This window comes from Danio rerio, chromosome 12 (genome assembly GCF_052040795.2).
Source record: "Danio rerio strain M-AB ecotype USA chromosome 12, GRCz13ab, whole genome shotgun sequence".
Classification (NCBI taxonomy): Eukaryota; Metazoa; Chordata; class Actinopteri; order Cypriniformes; family Danionidae; genus Danio; species Danio rerio.
In genome coordinates, this window is record NC_141032.1 from 44,925,205 (window position 1) to 44,934,083 (window position 8,879).

At 36.5% G+C, this 8,879-nt stretch overlaps 1 long non-coding RNA gene across 2 annotated transcripts in view; it reads right to left on the bottom strand.

Annotated features, from left to right (window-relative positions):
• Positions 1-4,407, bottom strand: part of LOC147834571 (uncharacterized) — a 120,310-nt gene extending 115,903 nt beyond the window's left edge. The window contains exon 1 of one of the 2 annotated variants that reach the window (XR_015504555.1): positions 4,036-4,407. This is a non-coding gene — a long non-coding RNA (uncharacterized LOC147834571). The remainder of the gene's footprint in view (positions 1-4,035) is intronic. The other variant, XR_015504556.1, reaches the window with a different exon arrangement.
• Between the last annotated feature and the right edge of the window lie 4,472 nt (positions 4,408-8,879).

The window sequence follows — 8,879 nt, forward strand, 5'->3', positions numbered from 1 at the left end:
CCCGCTGCTAGTTGGCACCACTCTCCTGCACATTTTGCAGAGCACCGAAACTACAAGTTTATCGAAACTTAAAAAGCCGAACCGCTTTTAAACCACTGCATTAGTCTTTCCTCTCACATCAACTAATTCGTCTGCATTCTTACTTGTGGAAGCTTGTTCATTCACAATTATTCAGGGCACTCGTTTTGTAGCTAAAACTTTCTGCGACAGAGCTTAACCAACTGCTTAGCGCTGACAGTGTATCTGTGATGTAGGTCATCATGCTCTTTCTGTTGGCTGAACACTGAAAATCATTCATGTATAAGATCTTATAAGATCCATCCATCTTATATATATATATATATATATATATATATATATATATATATATATATATATATATATATATATATATATATATATATATATATATATGCAAATTTTTATAAAAATACTGAAAATGGGTTTAAAAATCATATTACATGAAAAAAATACATCTCGATATATACTGATATTAAATTATTGTCCAGCCCTAACTTAAACATAAAAAAATGGGCGAAATAATGTTATAATGTTCTATCGTCAACGTAGAATTACATACTGACTTACAAAAACATCAAACAAAATAAACAATATACTCAATTTAATCCCAACAAACACACAAAAGTGCCTTAATGTAGCGACCTTCCTACAACATCTTACCAATCTTGAAAAAGTTGAGGATCTACATTGTTGCTAAGGTTTGTCACAACGGTGTCATAACGTTGCCATTTAAACGGCTGTAGCTTTAGGTTGTGCTTAGGTGGCGTGGACGACCACTGTACAACATTTACTCGTCATCAATAAATCCGTTTAAATTTCAACAAACCGTTTGGTGTCTCATTCAACCAGAGTATTGAGTATTGCTTTTTTTCTTCTTGATAAATAAGTCATCAGTGGTTATTTGTATAGTCCGGTTGTGTCCAGCTCTAATCTGTCCTTTCTTGTTCGCTGCCTATTTGACTTGTTGCTGGTGTTGTGGTTATATCTCTAAACTGGATTCTCTCTTGGATTAGTTTCTTTCTCTGACTGCTTTCTCCGTACCAACAACAACAACTACTGGTCTTCGGCTGCGCTCCCCTGTCTGCTGTGTTCTCCAGTCCAGAGGTTCGATGCCCATATCTGCATTTTAATTAGTTTTCTTGTTTACTCCTCTTATTCGTTTACTTTACTTTCTCAATTGACATTTTAATTTAGGCCGTACTCAAACAAGGTACAGTTGCCTCGAACCGGGCCAAAGCACTCTTGTCCCCCCTCCCGTCTCCCCCGACGGCCCGCGCTCACCATATCGGGGCTCGGCACGCTTACGTCATCGCTGCTGCTCTGTTCAGTGAGAAGCGCTCTCTATGGCAAGCCTTTTTAGCATTTAAATCTTTGTTCTGACTTCATAAATATATTAGAGATATCTCTAATTATATTTTGACTAGTCATAATTATAATTCCACTACTCAGAATGACAATTAGAGATATCTGTAATTACAATTGTACTAGTATGAAATCAGATTAATTTTGACTAGTAACAGTTGTAATTAGAGATATCTCTAACTGAGTTTTTACTAGTTATAATACATTTAGAGATATCTTTAATTCTTCATATTTAGAGATATTTACAAATATATTTGAAGATATCTCTAATTAATTTACTAATAGTCGAATTACAGTTGTAGATATCTTGAATTGGATTTTTGACTAGTCAAAATTCATTTGGAGATATCTCTAATTACAATTGTGACTAGTCAAAACTTATTTAGAGATATCTGCAAATATTTTTTAATGGAAGTCAATGGAGGAATATGACTAGTCAGTCATAATATATTTGCAGATATCTCCAATCTGACTAGTCGAATTATAATTATGACAAGTCAAAATATAATTAGAGATATCTCTAAATATATTTATGGATAGTCAGAACAAGGTTTAAATGCTAAAACGGCTTGCCATACGCTCTCATCCAGTAGCACAGTGGAGATTTCTCTAGTTATATCCTTTTAGTCGTTTGTTATGCAGTGACATGCAGTCAAATATTTTGCCAAACAGTCCCTTAGGGATGCGGTGACACGCAGTCAGATATTTTACCGGACAGATCCGCCACTTTTGGCGCTCATAAACAATCATAAAGCCCTCGCGCTGCAGGAATGAGGAGGTCTCCTGAAGGCGCGCAGCTGACGTGCAGTGAGGGGTTTGCGTCTTTAATAAACTACGGCAGTTTGCGATCACTGAACAGTAAGAATGATTAATAAATCCATATAAACAACCCTTTAAAAGTTACGTCTCACTATCAGTTTCGGGCTTTGGCGCGTTTTGCACTCACACACAAGCGTACCGCGCCAAAGCCCAAGTGATCCGCGCTCAGGCACACCTCTTCCAACCGGGCCAGGGCCGGCCAAGTGAACCGTGCTTGAGCCCGATTCAGCGCACTCACACTTCTCAAACAATCCGGGAAACGGGCCTGGGCATGGTACAGATGGCATAGTGTGAGTAGGCCCCTAGCTTACCCTTTTAGTTTAATTACATATAGTTAATTATTTAATACAATCTAAACTTTTTATCTTGTTTGCTAGATGTGTACTGTATTTATTAAATGTGAAATGTAAAAGTTTGATTATATACATTTGTGTGGCATTTTTACACTTCAAAGCTTACACATGCAGTTATTTTATTAAAAAGGAAAAAAAGAATGAACAATATTTAATATTAAGCAATACTGGGAAATTATTTCTGCTTATCCTGTATTCTAGGCAGTATTGATAAGCTGCCAAGGAAAAAAAAAAAAAACATCAATGCATGTAGTAAGAACGTCCGTCGTCTCACGGTTGCTGAATGTTACACGACAACGTTGCTACAGCCTTTTCACGTCTTACATTTCTACTTTGTGACAGCACTTCAAGCACACACAAAAAATGCAGCGTTGTACAGACAACGCTACAACGTAGATGTGTTTGTTGGGACTGTAATTTAATTAAAAGTTTCTTGATAACAAGTGAGTAAAATCAAAGTCTTTTTAAGGCAATTCATTTTATTTGGCGGCCAGGCCCGGATTGGCTAATCGGGAGGACCGGGAGAATTCCCGGTGGGCCGGTCCGTTTTTTGGCCGCGAGGGCCGGTGTCCCTAGCTCCAGAATCTGTTGCTCTCAGCAGTGACACTTTTTAAATTAATTTATTTATTTACTTGACCACAGTCTTCTTATTCATTATTTTACCGCAGCTCTGCTCTTTTTATATATAACCAGCCCGGAGGGTAATGATGATATTACTCAGATGAGTCACATCTTAATATACAACTGTTGTGGTTCAGTGGTTAGCATGTTAGATTATGATGCTGCCGACCCAGGTTTGATTCTCATCTAAGTATTTTTTTTTTTTTTGTATTGTTAAGACATATAATACTGTAAGGGTTGTTGAACATTTGAAGTTCTAAAGCCAGCTGTTTTCTCAAAAAAAGATGTGATAGTGCAATTAGAAACTGAATTGGAAATGACCTTATTTTAATATAGTCAGTCGTAAACTGAGGTGGGCCTGTCTGAGGCTTGAAACTCCAGGGCTGAAAAGGAGTCCCACTCCGGCCCTGTTGGTGGCCATCTTTGAAACGCCTCTCGGGCAGTAAGCTCGGGCATAATGGGGAAACATCAAATTCTCCAAAACTGTTTGCAAAGCTTACGATTACATTACATATTCGAAACTTCTAATAATATTAAACAACAGCTGTCTCCTAAGTTTTATTTCTAAACGTTCTAATCAAACAAAATACAATTTTTTTAAGTGTGCCCGAGCAAATGCGCATGCCTCTGCTGAAAAATCCAGCTTAAACCAGCCTAGGCTGGTTGGCTGGTTTTAGAGGGGTTTTTGGCCATTTCCATGCTGGTTTCCAGTAATTTCCAGTAATTAAGACCAGGCTGGAAATGGCCAAAACTCCTTTAAAACCAGCCTGGTCGACTAGCCAACCAGCCTAGACTGGTTTAAGCTGTTTTTTTCTCAGTAGGGCGCACTCAAAAAAAAAAAAAAGATCATGACACCAACCTCATTTATGGCCGTTCTACACATTATCTTCCTCTGAAAAATGATCAGATCACACTGGTCTTCAAGAAGTAATTCACAAATCGGTCTTGATGGCGAATCTCCTCCAGAAATAACAGCGACTCTGTTCACAAGTTTGTGTAGTGCGTTTGATAATTGCTGTCATGTGATGTGCGTTTGACAGGACTGTACGTCGTGTTCGTTTCATAGAGATTATTACAAAACCAAACAACTTTTGTTTTCAAGTGCTGTTGGTTTATTTAAAAGCTCATATTTCAAGCTTTATGTGGATACATTTTTTATGTATGTGAAGCAAGTACTCGCTGAGATTCCAGTGTGTTTGTTAACCACATGAACTGAAGCACATGTCAGTCTGTAGCGATCGATGATTGGCTCCTGTACTAGTAGGCGGGGCTTCATTCGCCATAAAGACCATTAAACTTTTCCCCATTCAAATCTATACTTGTGACTGAAGGTCACTCCTGTGTATTCTATAGTCTTTGGTAATACATAGTGATTGCAAAGCAGAAAATAATTTCAAATGCCACGAAGTTACATTTTAGCAATTTACTGCTACGAATGTATCAGTCTCTTAAAAAAATAAGCTTTAATATACTTCACAATCAGATCAGAATGAGCTTTATTTTCCACGTGTGCACTAACTCACAAATACACTTACATTTAGATGAGAAACATGTACAAATGTGTTCCTTATAGACTATCATCCGTAGATGGTATAATCAAAGTAGTAAACTTTTGTTTCTGACCCCACGTGCAGGGGTAGATTTACCCAATAAACAAGTTAAGCGACCGCTTAGGGCCCCAGGACATCTGGGAGCCCTTAATAAATACCCTTAAGTTTCTATAAATTATATACAACATAGTTTTCTATTATAAATTATATTGTGAGGGTTTAACAAATAAATTTTTTTTCATGCAAATGTGTCGCCCACCCCAATCATGCAGTCCATGCAGTCAGCAAACAGTTTATTTCGTATTTTTCATTCATTTATATTCATATATATCCATTTTAAGAAAACAAACTATTTAAATTGTAGAGATTGCATTAAGATACAGAAAACAGGATCATGTGATATAAGGAAAAAAAGAGCAAAATAAAAATAAATTAAATGCATGAAAAAGTAAGTAAATAAATAAATATGACGGTTGCATATTAGGACTGCTGGGCCCCATGGCTGGAATTGCTTAGCGCTTCAAAATCCCCAAATCCAAACCTGCCCAAACATGTAAATATTACATAATGCCAAGATGAAAGTAGACTGACCACAAAAGGGTGGTGAAAAGTGTTTTATATCTGTTGTTGACTTCAAAAGCCCAGGCATTCAGTCAATCAATATTTAATAAGGATTTTGGTCTCAATTTCACTTTTTCAATTTGACATGGACAGATAGCATCACATGCTTGAACAAAGCAGATGCTACAGACAACATTAAATACAGCATGACATGCTTAACTTTCGACTATAAACAACCCTGACACTGTGTATAAACTGGGTGAAAGGCAAAACCAGTGTATGTGAAGATCTCACTGGCAAATATACATCTGGAATGACTCTGCTGCTCTCTTCAGGTCAGCTGTTGTACTACAAAAGGTTTACAGCACAGTCTCTGGCGCCATACTGTGGAAAGATGTATTATTGACCAGAGATCTGTTATTATTGATTTTATTCTTCCAATTTCTCACTTTCCAATTTGATTTCTTATTCTGCTCAACAGTTGGTTAAACACTAGAGGAAATTCATCCCTCATCTCAAAGAAAAAAACAAAAAATAAAAAATAAACAAAAGCCAGGAGATGATTGAAATGTAAAGAGGAGAGTCTGCTGGGGTTATTGGAGGACCATTGATGGGCATATTACAAAAGATTTGGAGCTTAAAGCAAGAAAGTGAAAAATAAAACACGGATTAATAAACAGATCAGACTGTGCATATCAACTAATGTTGCACATGACATCCATCGTCAATATTGCATATTAATGTTTTAACAATCGAGAGGAGGCAAAACAAGACTTACAGTGCAATTACAGCTACTTGCCGAATTAACAATGATTATATTTAACAAAGTTCATTTAAGCCGTATATTGACGAGAAAGAGATGGAAAACTAGAAGTAAGTACACTAGAAAAAAAACATAGGGAATAAACTTTTGGAAACAAGGACGCTAAAAACGTCAGCTTTATACTTTGAGCCTTTAATAAGTATATTACAGCAATTCTAGGTGCTTTTTATATAGTACTATACACAATACTATAACAAACGACATAAGTTAGGTGGTCAATTTTGGTAATTTCGTGATTACCTGCAGACAAGTTACCACGTCGTATGCAGGTAATTCCATTATCACAACGTTGTCAGTATACTGTCTTTAGCTGGTAATTTAGTTACCAGTACTAGTATATATATATATATATATATATATATATATATATATATATATATATATATATATATATATATATATATATATATATATATTCACGTGCGTTGAGAATTAGCCTTCCTGTTTATTTTTCCCCTCAATTTCAGTTTAACGGAGAGATTTTATCTACACATTTCTCATTTCTAAACATTATAGTTTAATAACTCAAACTGATTTATTTTATCTTTGCCATGACGACAGTAACTTCTATACAGCTTGACGCTTCTATACAGCTTAAAGTGACATTTAAAGGCTTAACTAGGTTAGGTTAACTAGGCAGGTTAGGGTAATTAGGCGAGTTATTGTATAATGATGGTTTGTCCTGTAGACTATCAATAAATATATACTGTAGCTTAAAGGGGCTAACAATTTTGTCCTTAAAATGGTATTTAAAAAAATTTTATAACTTCTTTTATTCTACCTGAAATAAAACAAATAAGACTTTCTCCAGAAGAAAAAAAAATATTATCAGACATACTGTGAAAATTTCCTTGCTCTGTTAAAGATAATTTGGGAAAGATTTAAAAAAGGGGAAAAAAATAAAAGGGCGGCTAATAATACTGCCTTGAACTGTGTGTATAAATTACATATACACGTTTTTTTTTTTTTTTTTGTTAAGATGTCATTTTGATAATATGTTTACTGTATTTATTAAAAAGTGAACTAACACTCCCTGCTAATCATATTGTGTGTAACTGCAACATATTTTAACTACCGCTTTCGTTATTTGTGACATGGTAACTGATTACAACTTTCGTTGCTGCAATGTAACGTCTTGACGTTCACAGACTATCACTTACCATAACATTTAGGTTTATTTTTGAACAGCAGGAAATGAGTTAGAAATTCATTGGTAGGGTGTAAATTTCCACTTAATGGCCCAAGCAAATAATGCCTGTATTGAAGGTAAGTTAGATTTGCCTAATTTTGAGAATGAGTTGGGCGTCACGTTGGCACAGTGGGTAGCACAACCACCTCACACCAAGAAGGTAGCTGGTTCGAGCCCCAGCTGGATCAGTTGGCATATTTGTGTGGAGTTTCCATGTTCTCCCAATTTCACAGTTTAAAGGCATGCGATATAGGTGAATTGAATAAGCTAAATTGGCCGTAGTGTATGAGTGTGAATGTAATGGGTGTTTCCCATTGTTGGGCAAATGAGGACAAGTAATTGTCCACCCTAAAAATTACCAAATTAGTATCAGAGCATGACATTGTCACAAGGTTGTGATTACTAAGTGGCCACCTCATGAGGTTATTGTAGCAACGTAACTACGAATTAAACTTTTCCAGTTGTCACGACGTAGTTAGTTACATCGCTGAAACTTTGGTTGTCAAAATACATTGAAGTTACGTAATAATCACGTTAGCTGAGACCCCATTTAACAATTTGCTATATAAAAGTGGTTTCAGACTTTCGCATAATCATTGCTTTTGATCAAAATCCAAACAATCTCTTTTAACATCAAATTACATGCAATACATCTTGAGCACTGACATTAACACAAACCATGATTTCCAGAGCAGATAAGCTTCATTTTGAAAAACAAAAAAAATTGTCGAGTCCTGTGTCATTTTCCCTAAATGTAATAAACAACAGACACACATTCAGCAATTCAGAGTCTGCTTGCATGCATACACGCGCACACTGCCATCCAGACCTCCAAGGATGTCTGTCATCTCACTAAATGATGCTACAAATTGGGGGACAAAACTCATCGTGTTGTTTCCTCCCACCTCAGCACTGTCTACTACAGTACATGAAAGGATCTTCGGGGAGTGAGGCATCATTATAATCTTGAAAAGCACATGCGCTACATCGGTCATATCTCCAAAGATCAAAGACACCTTTGCTAATGGGATTGTGAAGCTTATTACAGGTCTAAGTACACTAAATCAATCACCTGACTCTATTCTAGTCATCTGAATTGGCTGGGACAAGCAGTCTCTCCACGGTTATGAAGCTAAACACTGAATCGCATTTCTTTAAAGTTCAATTCAGCTTTTCAATTCAGCTTTATTTGTATAGCGCTTTTACAATGTAGATTGTGTCAAAGCAGCTTCACATAAATGGTCATAGTAACTGGAACAGTGTGGTTCAGTTTTTAGTGTTTAAGTTCAGTTCAGTTTAGCTCAGATCAGTGTGATTTAATCATTACTGAGAGTTCAAACACTGAAGAGCAAATTCATCGATGCGTAGCTCTACCAATCCTGAACCATGCGAGGCAGTGGCGACAGCAGAGAGGGAAAAAAAACTTCACCTGATGGGAGTGAAGAAAAAAAACCTTGAGGGAACCAGACTCAGTTGGGCACGACCATTTTAATTTCTCTGCAGGCCAAAAGTCTTGTGCAGAGCTTCATTCGCCGTGGTTTAGGCTGGAAGATGGCCTCAGCGAAGACCCGTCTGTCGCT